General features: G+C 35.5%; 1 pseudogene; it reads left to right on the top strand.

Moving 5' to 3' along the window:
- Positions 1–12,407: 12,407 nt before the first annotated feature.
- LOC120768279 lies at positions 12,408–13,162 on the top strand (annotated as a pseudogene).
- Positions 13,163–14,572: the final 1,410 nt, after the last annotated feature.

A 14,572-nucleotide genomic window follows, 5' to 3' on the forward strand; every position in this document is an offset into this window, starting at 1 on the left:
CATTCTGAAATCGATGGTGGCCCCTTGATATTGGAAGCTCATGTAACTTCATTCAAAATACATCCACTTTCTCGTTATTTTCTTTTTAAAAGTATTTACTTTATCAGGATTTTTGACATCACTGCTGACCAAAAACGTCAACTGTATTTTGATAAATGGACCTTACTTCATGCAAAAAAGTTTTTAAACCCAATTAAATAGTGAATAAAGGTTGCTAAAATTTTATTGCTATTTGTCCCCAACTAACAATTTTATAAATAAATTTCGTGTGAAAAAGAAATATATTTCCGATCAGAGGAAATTTTCGAATAAAGGTAATTTTTACAATGAGAATTTCACTATAAGAAAAACACAAATTTGTGACTTTTACAAGGGGAGTGGCGTTCAGGCGAAGTTTACGAAAAGGTTAAATGCTGTTCATTGCACACTGAATGCAATCGGCCTATGCGGATTACAAAATTGATCTCAAGAACTTTATTGAACAAATTTACAAAAATTCGCTTATCTATTATAAACTTACATATCTACATATGTACGAGTTCTTAATTGCTATTACTTGTTTCTATATATTCAAAAATGATAACGTAAACAATAATTGGAGTGAACTTCGGGTTGATTGAAAAACAGTCTACATTGTGATGGCACTATGGTTTAGTGCCGACGAAATGTGTTGTTGCTGTTACAGTCGACGCTAACAAATTAGGATTTTCAGTAATTAGAATTTCCAGAAATTAGTGATGTCTGAAAGCAAACCTCACAGTGAAAAATCGGTAGTATTTGTTTTGTTAATTTCAACACTTTTAAAGAAATTTGCAATTATTTTATTAAAATAGAAAGAAGGAACTTTTATTTCAAACGCGTTATCTGTTACAAATAAAAGTATTTGTCTATTGCAATAAATATAGTTACATATTATATATAAACGGTCTTTGTACATTTTATTTCCTTCTAAGTATGAATACAAGTTAGCACCCCATACATTCAAAAAGTATCATATGATGCTTTAATATCATATGATACAAAGTAATATAATATGACACCACTAAATCGCTGAGAGTGCGACACGTGTAGTGGCAACCTGTGGGAAGCGCAGCGTCAGTAAACTCCGTACCCGTTGCAGCGGCAAACATAGGTCTAGAGTTAAGTAATAGGTTGTCAAAAAAGTCTTGCGGTATTTTCGCTAGTTGGCGCTGAAAGCGCGTAGTTCTAGTTTTTGGAAAGCTCATTTCACGCGCTAACACGTGTTTGATTGATTGTCGTTTCTTTTAAATCGTTCGTGAGTTATAGCGTCGCAAACATGGAGCAAAATAAAGAGAAAATACGGCATATTTTACAGTACTACTACGATAAAGGCAAAAATGCATCTCAAACCGCCAAAAAAATTTGTGTAGTTTATGGACCCGATACAGTTTCCATTTCCACCGCACAACGATGGTTTCAACGTTTTCGTTCTTGTGTAGAGGTGGTCGAAGATGCACCACGCTCCGGAAGGCCTGTCGTCGAAAATTGCGAAAAAATCGCTGAATTGGTCGACAGAGACCGGCATAGTAGCAGCCGTAGCATCGGTCAAGAGCTGGGCATGAGTCATCAAAAATTCATTTCAATTTCAATAAAAAAAAAATCAATAAAAATACCGCGAGACTTTTTTGACAACCCATTATAATTAATTGTAAATTTTAGTTCTTAAGCGGAATTCAATAAAGGAGCATAGCATTTTTTTAATTAAAACTAACTAAACGTTTTTTAACTGGCGCCCGAACAGGGACCAGCGCGCGTAAGTAGTAATTGCCTGAAAACCAAAAAGTAAGGCTACGCGAGTGGCGAACGGTAGTGATTGTGAATAAAAAAGGAAAAAAGCCTGAAAATAAAAAGTAAGGCTACGTGAAAAGTGAAAAACTAAAATACTGTGCTAACGAGCGGCTACAACGCACAACGTGGGATTTGGAAACGCCGAGGGACCTCAGTACTGGTAGAGAAAAGGGACAACCCTAGAAACACCTAGTGTAAGCTCTATAAAATATTTTCAAAACTATTATAAGGAATATTATTATTATAAAGAATACGGAATTTGTATTGAAAGAAATTAATTATCGGACACATAAAAGGAACAAAAAGCCTTAAATTAACGTAAGCTTTACAAAAAGATTCCAATATTGTCAAAGAAAGTACTATTACAAAGGATTTTTTTTTAACTAATTAACTTAAAAGAAAAGATTATTATAATGACAGACACAGCTGAAGAACTAATTGAACAACTAAACCAAATGAGGATAGATTATGGGCAATCCACCCATCCTACAAATCCTTCCAACCATCCTTTAAACCCTCCCACCCCTAACCCAACTTTCATAACGACAATAGTTCGAGAAGTACTCGAACGAATGAGTTCTCAAACTATAACTGACTTTACCGAAACCGACCACAGTGTGACGCTGAACGCGAACAACACAAACGAACTAGATAAAATTCCGGACATGGTTAAATGTCTTAGAGAATTTTCAGGACGACCAGGAGAATTTAACTCCTGGAGGAAGAGCGTAGACAGAATTTTTAAAGCTTATGAGGGAGTCAAGAATACCGCTAAATACTTCGCGATACTCCATACGATCAGGCATAAAATAATTGGCGATGCCGACACCGCATTAGAATCGTACAATACTCCACTCGATTGGAGTCCAATTCGAAAATGCCTTATGATGCATTATTCGGATAAAAGGGACATAGGTACCCTCGAATACCAGATGACCACTCTGGTCCAACGCCACGACGTTATTCCGACCTTCTACCAAAAAGTTTACCAACACCTTTCCCTTATATATTATCAAAATTTCATGTCTCGAGTTAAGCGACGAGTCTATACGGACTATGACAAATTCATATAGGGACAATGCCCTTGACACATTTTTAGAGGACTAAATGGCGATTTACCTCGTCTTCACAGCATGAGAGAACCGACAACCCTGCCCCAAGCATTACATTTATGCAGTGTTACCAACTCTCAAAAATATTTATCCCTAAATTTGTGTCAAAAACCCCTAAAATCGCCTTAATTATTGAGTTGTCCCCCTAAAAAATATTTACAGTAGACGCTCTATAAAGTTACGCTTTCGGGAGTAGCGTAACTTTCAAAAACGGACTTTTACAGGTTTGGTTAAGAGATTTGTAACCAATAGCCAATGATAATGTGCATTTCCTCTCAATTCCTTCGAGTGTATGAAATAGAGTGGCGAACTAATTTGAGGGGAAGGAAACTTTTAAAAACGTAACTTTATAGAGCGTCTACTGTAAATATAAATACATAATGATGTAGAAGTAATATGTTTCAAAAGTCTTTTTATTGTTAATTATTTAATATATGAAATATTTCTTCTTCATCTGAAGATTCACATTTTTTGAAATCGTACATATTGACATTAAACAATTTTAACATTTTATTGGATGGATTAAATGTTGTACACGATCCACCATTTCGATTTAATGTAAATCGGACCATCAAGATGCTTTGCAACATTTAAAGGGATAGTCTATTCCGCAACTTATTTTTTATGACATTACATATAGACGGAGAATGCACGTTCTACACTAGCTTTTGAAAATGGAACAGTGGCAAATGCTAATCCGAATTTTGAGATATTTTCAAAACGTTTATACACTTCAAAATAAAAACCAGCTGAAGAAGAAGTATTTGTCCATATTTTATTGCTTAATTGGTGCCACTCAGACTCGATGTCATTTTTTTACCATATACATGTATATATATATATATATGGTATATGAGTTCGCTGAATGTAATTTAATATTGGTTTTATATCGGGTTTGACTTGAGATGTAGCAACTCTTGGGTGCAAATAAGCAACAGTTTTCAACAATGATAAATTATCCGGAAGCCTTTTCTGAATCTGCTTGGCCAGAGAACATAAAAGGTCTTGCATCGTTCCCTGACATCCAACAGATCCTTTTCCTCAAGTTCTTGAGATATGGTATGAAAATCAAAACCAAAATACATTGAAGCTGTATGCATCAGATGTTCCTGGAAATTATATTCTACCAGTTCAGAGTCCACTAATTTTTCCAATTGTGAAGGAACAACAATTCGTTTAAGCAAATTTTTGTATAACAAAAACAAATCCTCAAACAATTTGACAGGTTCAGCATGGTTACTTTGAAAAAGTAAGTTTAATTGCGTCACATGTTTTTAATTAAAGAGTCAAAAAATCCCTGAAAATACCCCTAAAAATTTTAAACACCTAAAAAAATTCCATCTCACTTATTTTCCCCCTAAATCTGGGGGGAAAACCCCTAAGTTGGGAACACTGCATTTATGTCAAAAACTTGACAACATGACGTATAGAATTAATCATGCAAATAATACGCACAAAGCTAATATCCAACCATCACCACGACCTCCCCGAAATAATAATTTTAATAATAATAGAGCTTTTTACCCCGAATTTACATATTCCCACTCCCCCCGACGAAATTTCGACCAACATACATTCGGTCGCCAACCAAATCGATATCCCCAACACTCTCAAACTATATGCAAAATAACCAAGGATTCATGCCGAGGTCCAGCAATTACCCGAACAACCCCCATATTGCTAGAGAAAATACCTCCTTTAATAACAGACCGAATCTACCACCCAAACCACCGACCCCAATGGAAGTAGACCAATCCATACGGTCAAGACAAATTAATTATCAAAATAGGCCCAATATATTCCAGGACAATCGACCACCAAAACGTCCTAAAATTAGACCCGAACGGGATATACGATGACAATTCTCATAGCAATTATGATAATGCAGGTAAAAACGAGCCTGATACTATTATTTTTTTAGAGTAGCGCCGTCTTCGCTGCCTTATTACGAATTTAGAACAAGGCGCGGAGACACAATAGATTTTCTTATTGATACCGGATCCAATAAGAATTACATCCAGTCAACTAGAATTAGGAATCCAATTCTGAACGAAAAGCCCTTTACAGTAAAATCTGTTGCCGGGACAATCGAAATTACCCACCACACCTTTGTGTTACCCAACAGTAGGGAAAATAAAATTTTTCATATTACCAACTTTAAGGTCGTTCCACGGCATAGTAGGCAACGACACACTTAAAGAATTAAAAGCAATTATTCATACCAATAAAAATTTAATGACGATTTGTCAAAGTATAAATATAATGCTAAAACAAAGAATATCACACGAAGTGAATAATGTGGCAATCAAATCTACACCACTCTCGTAAAATTTGAAATCCGGACAACAACCGAAACCCCTGTTTACTCCAAGCCATACCCGTATCCAATGGCATTAAAATACGAAATCGAACGCCAAATTGAAGAACTCCTAGATAACGGAATAATAAGAAAATCGAAATCTCCGTATAACTCCCCAATATGGATAGTTAACAAAAAGTCAGATGCCTCTGGCGAAAAAAAGTATCGAATGGCCGTTGATTATCGTAAACTTAATTCAGTTACGATCCCCGATAAATATCCAATACCAGAAATTAACGAAGTCCTTGCAAATCTGGGAAACAATAAACTATTTACCGTTATTGACTTAAAAAGTGGGTTCCATCAGATTCCCCTTCGCGAGTCAGACATTGAAATAACCGCATTTTCCGTAAACAATGGAAAATATGAATTCCTCCGCTTACCCTTCGGTCTAAAAAATGCTCCAGCCACATTCCAAAGAGTACTAGACGATATCCTACGACAACATATAGGAGTAAGATGCTACGTTTACATTGACGATGTAATTATATTTGGAAAAAATGAAGAAGAGCATTTTAAAAATATAGAGTTAGTATTCCAAACATTAGAAAATGCAAATATGAAAATCCAATTAGACAAATGCACATTTGCTAAAGAGGAAGTAGAATTTTTAGGATATGTAATCAGTTCAAATGGGATAAAAACCAACCCCGAAAAAGTAGAAGCGGTAGCTAAATTTGCAGTTCCACAAACTCTCAAAGAATTAAGATCCTTCCTAGGTATGTCAGGTTATTACCGACGATTTATCCAGGATTACGCAAAAATAGCTAAACCATTAACAGCACTATTAAGAGGAGAAGCCGGTCATGTCTCCAAACGGAACTCGAAAAAAATAGAAATGGAATTAGACAACGAGGCCTTAGAAGCATTTAATAAAATAAAAAATACTTTAGTATCCAAGGATATAGTTTTAGCTCTCCCAAATTTCGATAAAGATTTTGAACTAACGACCGACGCCTCAGATTTCGCATTAGGTGCCGTGCTATCGTAAGACGGTCGACCAATTACTTTCATATCGAGAACTTTATGCAAAGCCGAAGAGCATTATGCTACCAATGAGAAAGAAATGCTTGGTATAATATGGTCACTTAATTCACTTAGAAATTACCTCTACTTTTCAAAAAAAGTTAAAATTATCACCGATCATCAACGTCTTACCTATGCCTTAAGCCATAAGAATACTAATAGTAAAATGAAGCGATGGAAAGCCATTTAAGAAGAATATAACTACGAACTAACTTATAAACCTGGTAAAACAAATGTAGTTGCAGACGCCCTTTCAAGGATACCAATGCAAATAAATTCACTCACACCTACGATTCGTAGCGATGAAAGCTCAAGTCACAATTTAATCCCTTGTACAGAAGATCCAATTAATGTTTTCAAAAACCAATTTTTTTTCAAGATCGATGAAATATCTTCATATCAATTTAAAATAATTGTTCCAACAGTTCATAGACATATAATTACAGAACCAGAGTACAACGAACAGCTATTGATTTCTTACATGAAACGATACCTTAACCCATCTGTTATAAATGGGATTCATACAGAAGAAAGGATAATGGGTATGATGCAAAATATCAATCCTTTTCATTTTAGTAACATTAAAAGCCGATATACCCAAAAATTAGTTGAAGATATTAGTAACGAACAAGAACAGGAGAACGTTATATTAAAAGAACATTTAAGAGCACATAGGAATGCCACTGAAAATAAAACACAAATTCTCGAAACAAAAGATTTTCCAGGTATGTTAAATAAAATAAAACGAATAATAGCCAACTGCACCGTTTGTAAAGAAAACCAGAAAAAAACGTTAACTTCGGCTGCACCGAAGCTAATATACCCTTCACAGATTACATGGGTGCCTTAGAAAATAATTTATACCAAATTTCGTAAATATATCTTGTCAAATGCAAAAGTGTTCCGTACAAGAACTTGATTCCGATCGTTCAGTTTGTATGGTAGCTATATGCTATAGTTAACCGATCAGACCAATTTCTTCGGAGATTACATTGCTGTCTTAGAAAATAATCTATGCCAAATTTGGTGAAGATACATTGTCAAATGTGAAAGTTTTCCATACAAGAGCTTGATTCCGATCGTTCAGTTTGTATGGTAGCTATATGCTATAGTTAACCGATCTGACCCATTTCTTCGGAGATTACATTGTTTCTATGGAAAATAATCTATGCCAAATTTGGTGAAGATACATTATCAAATGTGAAAGTTTTCCCTACAAGAACTTGATTACGATCGTTCAGTTTGTATGGTAGCTATATGCTATAGTTAACCGATCTGACCAATTTCTTCGGAGATTACATTGTTACCTTAGAAAATAATCTGTACCAAATTTGGTGAAGATACATTGTCAAATGTTAAAGTTTTCCATACAAGAACTTGATTCCGATCGTTCAGTTTATATGGAAGCTATATGTTATAGTGGTCCGATATCGGCCGTTCCGACAAATGAGCAGCTTCTTGAAAAGAAAATTACGTTTGCAAAATTTCAAAAGGATATCTTAAAAACTGAGGGACTAGTTCGTATATATACAGACAGACGGACAGACAGACGGACTTGGCTAAATCGACTCAGCTCAACATACTGATCATTTATATATATACTTTATAGGGTCTCCGACGCTTCCTTCTGGGTGTTACAAACTTCGTGACAAACTTAATATACCCTGTTCAGGGTATAATCAGAGAAACATCCCAGAGAAACATCCCAATCAACCGAAAATTGCAGAAACTCCATTACCAACATATCCAGGACGCACAGTCCATATCGATATATTTTTAACAGAGGGAAAAATAGTCATGACACCTTTAGATAAATTTACAAAATACGCAATAACAAAAAACTTAAATAGCAGAGCAATAGAAGACGTCAGAAAACCTTTAAGAGATATTATATTTTTCTTCGGAGTACCAATATTAATAGTTATCGACAATGAGCCATCTGTAAACTCAGCCTCTTTAAAACTTATGATGAAAGACGAATTAGGAATAGAAGTTTACACTACTCCTCCATGCAAAAGCCAAGCTAACGGACAAATGGAAAGGATCCACTCTACATTAATCGAAATAATGCGTTGCATAAAAGAAACACAGAAATTTTGAAGAACTTTTAGAAAGAGCAGTATCTGAGTATAATCATTCAGTTCATTCCACAACACTTGAAATACCAGTAGACCTATTTTTTCATAGAAATGTTACATTTACCCCCGAGGACATAGAAAGAACTAGACAAAGCAATTTAGAACAAGTAAAGAAGCGCTAAGTTCGGGTGTCACCGAACATTTTATACTCTCGCATGACAAAGTGATAATCGAGATTTCATTATACGTCATTTACATATTTTTCAAATACCGTATTTGTGTAAAGTTTTATTCCGCTATCATCATTGGTTCCTAATGTATGTATTATACAGAGAAGGCATCAGATGGAATTCAAAATAGCGTTATATTGGATGAAGGCGTGGTTGTGAACCGATTTCACCCATATTTCCTACATGTCATCAGGGTGTTTAGAAAATATTATATACCGAATTTTATTGAAATCGGTCTAGTAGTTCCTGAGATATGGTTTTTGGTCCATAAGTGGGCGAGGCCACGCCCATTTTCAATTTTTAAAAAAAGCCTGGGTGCAGCTTCCTTCTGCCATTTCTTCAGTAAAATTTAGTGTTCCTGACGTTTTTTGTTAGTCGATTAACGCACTTTTAGTGATTTTCAACATAACCTTTGTATGGGAGGTGGGCGTGGTTATTATCCGATCCGATTATCTTCCATTTTTGAACTGTATATGGAAATGCCTGAAGGAAACGACTCTATAGAGTTTGGTTGACATAGCTATAGTAGTTTCCGAGATATGTACAAAAAACTTAGTAGGGGCAGGGCCACGCCCACTTTTCCAAAAAAAATAACTTCCAAATATGCCCCTCCCTAATGCGATCCTTTGTGCCAAATTTCACTTTAATATCTTTATTTATGGCTTAGTTATGACACTTTATAGGTTTTCGGTTTCAGCCATTTTGTGGGCGTGGAAGTGGGCCGATTTTGCCCATCTTCGAACTTAACCTTCTTATGGAGGATTTCAACTCTACTCGTCACCCTGATCACTTTGGTATATATAACCCTATATCTGACTCTTTTAGATTTAGGACTTACAAACAACCGTTATGTGAACAAAACTATAATACTCTCCTTAGCAACTTTGTTGCGAGAGTATAAAAATTAGCTGAGAAACAAGGAAAGGATATCGAATACCATAATAAAAATAAGAAGGAAATAAAATCATATCTACCAGGACAAATAATATTTGTTAAGGAAAATAGAAGATTAGGAACTAAGTTAAGTAAACCCTACAGTAAGGAAATAGTTAAGGAAGATAGAAATAGTACCGTGTTAACCGAAAAAGGACAAATAATTCACAAAGGTAGAATACGTAACTAAATATGTATGATATTTTTTTCAGAATATTACTACCGCTATGCCTGGCGGAAGTACAGATCCTCGACTACTCAAACTCCCAATTAATAACAATAGAAAAGGGAACGGCTAGACTACAAACAGGAACATTTAGGATAATACATGAAATTGACATAGAAAAATATACGGACACACTTGACCACGTAGAAGCAACTATCAAAACTGAAACTATCCGCAAAAACCCTAATTATCCCTTCATATCCCACTTGATAACACAGATAAGAGCCCAACTTAACAATCTCAAAGTAGAACAAAAAATAAAAAGATCAATAAATTTCCTGGGTAGCGCATGGAAATGGATTGCAGGAAGTCCTGACCATGAAAACTACGAAATAATTTCAAATAAAATAAATAATGTCTTACAAAATAACAATAATCAGGTATTAATTAACAAACTTACAATTGGCAAAATTAGCGAGATAACAAAATATTAAAAATAATTTAATTAAAACCATGCAATATGAAAAAAGTTTAGAAATTGAAGCATTTTTACAGCCAAAATATAAATTAGAAATAATTAAAGAAGAAATTTTAAATATTGCATACGCAATACATTGGGCAAAAGCCAACATAATGAATTCTTTTATTCTATCAAATGAAGAAATAAATATTGTGAAAGAAGTAATAGACAATGACAATATTCCATATGTAAATTTAGACGAAGCACTCGAATTTTCCGAAATAAAAATTGCAACTAATGGCAAAATTATAATTTATATTGTTAGCCTCCCAACCGTAGATAACCAAAATTGTAAAACATTAGATATTAGGGCAGTAAAAAATAACCGGAGGATCAATAAGATAAAATTTAATACAATTTTAAAATGCGAAAAGGGAATTTAAGGAATAGAAAATTATTGTAAGAAATACAATTCCCTACAAATATGCTTAAGCAATAATGTAGTAGATTTAAGTAATGATACTTGTATAATTAATCTTTTAAAAAGTCGTTTGCCAAACTGCACGGAGGTCAACAACCAGCATATCCCAACTATAGAGGAAATGGGACCTGGAATTTTACTTTTAAATAAATACAACGGAGAAATTTTAATAAACAACGAATCAACATTTCTAAACGGGACCTTCATCATTTTGTTTACCAACGTAACCAGTGCTATCAACGGGAAAAAGTTCTATAGCGAAGAAAGAACAGCAAGTAAACCACTACCAGCCATCCTACAACCGTCATCCGCACCACTCAAGATAGAAGAATTCCTCTCGCTAGAGATGCTAAAACAGCTTAACTTCAACAATACAAAGGAGGTAAGTCGTTAGAAGCAGCAAACAGAGTCAAATACGGAACCAGCATCACTCTAATCGTCATTTTAATCATCATTGCCTTAATTTTCGTTAATAATCTTCTGATGAAACCAAAAGAAGATGAACCCAATAAACTGTCACAACCGGCAATAGAAGGACTCAACCAAATTTTCAATACACCTAAAGATTCAAACGAGGACGTTTGAATTTCAAGGGGGGACTAGTTAGCACCCCATACATTCAAAAAGTATCATATGATGCATTAATATCATATGATACAAAGTAATATAATATGACACCACTAAATCGCTGAGAGTGCGACACGTGTAGTGGCAACCTGTGGGAAGCGCTGAGTCAGCGAAGTGCCAACCTGTGGGAAACGCAGCGTCAGCAAACTCCGTACCCGTTGCAGCGGCAGACATAGGTCTAGACTCTAGAGCATACATGGGCGTTTTGACTCACATGAGCAGTTACTCTCAGCACACGTATTCTTACGCTCTTATTTCAGTCGCTATTGAGAGCGAAAAAACCAGTTTTGCACTGTGGGATAATGAATTGATTTTCCTGCCAGTTGCGCTGCAGTCAGCAACGAGGTAACATAGGTAGTCGGTATGTTGATGTTTTTTTATGCCCTAGTATATTTTTGCCCCATTTGAAATGTATAACATAAATAAAATGTTATAATTTCAGATACCTTTGGTGGGGTAAATTGGGAGTTGACTACTTTTACTAGCAAACTAGTTAGCGGAAATTTTAAGATAAAGTTGAAATTGTGAAGTTCTCGAGAAATCATGCTTAAAAATAAGGCTTGCCTCGGCATCGGAAATAAAGCAATATTTGTCATTCATTTTGAACAAACACATATAGGTACGCGCATAAATAGTATCATAAAACAATCAAGCGGCGCACGATGTTGCTTCGCTGTTGTTTGTTACACGGTAGAGGCGGAGTAAGGTCACTATCAGCTGATGTTATGTAAACAAAGGCATAGCTGAGAGGTGCCACTGTAGAAACGTCAAGTGTAGTCCGGGGTTGAGTTTCTATTGGTATCCAAGATGGCCGACTTTTAATCAAGATGGCTGACTTTTGACCGGAAAATGGTTGCATTGTGTTATTTTCTTAAAATTTATGGAAAAGTTGTCCCAAAAATATTGGTTATATATGAAAGTTTAATATATTTTCAAAAGAAAATCCTTTTATTTTAATATATATTCTTAAAGATGAGAACAATATTAGCTAATACATGAAAAAATAAGTTTTTTATTTATGCCTCTTTTTAACTTACCACAGTAATAAATGTTCACCACAGAAAAATGTTACGAACAAATAAGCAACCATGCCGAATAGTGGGGTCCATATTATGCTCATTCACAGCCATATTTACATTTTGGCCATCGTAACGAAGGTTTTTGCAAGATAATTTGTTTGAGTTTATTTCATGGTTAAATGCTTTACGATGGTTTATTTAGTTATTTGAGTCTGGAAGAAGTGTGCAAATTTCCCTTGAGACGATAAATAACAGATCGGGTTGGGATTTTATTCCAATAAAAGTACGGAATAACTAAACATGGCCTCGTTAATACTGCTGCGTAATGGGTCAGGTGCTGTTCCAATTTTATGATTTAAGAGATGTAAAAGCGATTCGCGATGCTGTGAAGTACTCAAATGTATTTATGAACTTAGTTGGTCGTGAATTCGAGACAAAATTTTAAATTCAATGACGTGCTTGTGGAAGGTGCACGTCGCATTGCTAGGTAAGCTAAAATTAAACTTTATTTCAAAAGATTTACCATGTAATTTTTATTTTTTTTTATAGAATCAGCAAAGAAGCTGGTGTAGAACGTTTGATTATTTGTCTGCTTTAAACGCTAGTCCCAAACCAATGAGCTTTGTGTTTGAAGGTGGAAGTAACTTTTTGAAGAGCAAATACTCCGGTGAGCACATTCGGATGTTGTACGAGCTATTGTCAATTGCGCTTAGGATACCGATACTGCTGGTCAGCTTTATTAAGCTGTTGTGTAGGTTTTGAGCAAAATTGAATTTTACTTTCTAATATGCTAAACACCCACCTTGCAGACCAAAGCGTTACCAGTTGAGCGAATTAATTGACTTGTTTCATCGTGTTATGCGCAAAAATGAAAAATGGTGGGGATACCTACCTTCTTATTGAAAGCCAAGTTCACTGAGCTTATCTGTCCTGAACAACCTATTGGTGAGCTACATACGGAACGTGTCCATCGCGAATGTATTACCGATGTCGCTCCTTCCGACATACCGTGGTTGAAGAATTTTGGTGTACAATTGACCTCCATGGAAGAGCAAGTACTATGGGAATTGTGACCATATCGTGCTGCGCAATATTATGATGCCGAATTGGGAGAGTGGGGGGAACCAGCTCCACCAAAACCGATAGAACATCGGGAAGAACTACGCAAATAATAAACAACGCTCATCAAATGAAAGTTGGCAGCGTTGGTGACCAAGCAGCGATTTGAAAAGAAACATTTGCATCTACGCTCTCTATACCATGATGTCCATTTCTTTATTATGTCATGTTTGTTTTTGTAAAACAGCTAGTTCACAGCAAAGTGCTTTTCCTCTCAAGTGGTGTGTTTTTTGTGCTTTTTATACTCTCGCAACAAAGTTGCTAAGGAGAGTATTATAGTTTTGTTCACATAACGGTTGTTTGTAATTCCTAAAACTAAAAGAGTCAGATATAGGGTTATATATACCAAAGTGATCAGGGTGACGAGTAGAGTTGAAATCCGGATGTCTGTCTGTCCGTCCGTCCGTCTGTCCTTCCGTCTGTCCGTCCGTGCAAGCTGTAACTTAAGTAAACATTGAGGTATCGTGATGAAACTTGGTACACGTATTTATTGGCTCCATAAAAAGGTTAAGTTCGAACATGGGCGAAATCGGCCAACTGCCACGCCCACAAAATGGCGAAAACCGAAAACCAATAAAGTGTCAGAACTAAGCCATAAATAAAGATATTAAAGTGAAATTTGGCACAAAGGATCACATTAGGGAGGGGCATATTTGAACGCAATTTTTTTGGAAAAGTGGGAGTGGCCCTGCCCCTACTAAGTTTTTTGTACATATCTCGGAAACTACTATAGCTATGTCAACCAAACTCTATAGAGTCGTTTCCTTTAGGCATTCCCATATACAGTTCAAAAATGGAAGAAATCGGATAATAACCACGCCCACCTCCCATACAAAGGTTATGTTGAAAATCACTAAAAGTGCGTTAACCGACTAACAAAAAACGTCAGAAACACTAAATTTTACTGAAGAAGAAATGGCAAAAGGAAGCTGCACCCAGGCTTTTTTTAAAAATTGAAAATGGGCGTGGCCTCGCCCACTTATGGACCAAAAACCATATCTCAACTACTCAACCGATTTCAATGAAATTCGGTATATAATATTTCTTTAACATCCTGATGACATGTACGAAATATGGGTGAAATTGGTTCACAACCACGCCTTCTTCCAATATAACGCTATTTTGAATTCCATCTAATGCCTTCTCTGTATAA

Source organism: Bactrocera tryoni, chromosome 2 (genome assembly GCF_016617805.1).
Source record: "Bactrocera tryoni isolate S06 chromosome 2, CSIRO_BtryS06_freeze2, whole genome shotgun sequence".
Classification (NCBI taxonomy): Eukaryota; Metazoa; Arthropoda; class Insecta; order Diptera; family Tephritidae; genus Bactrocera; species Bactrocera tryoni.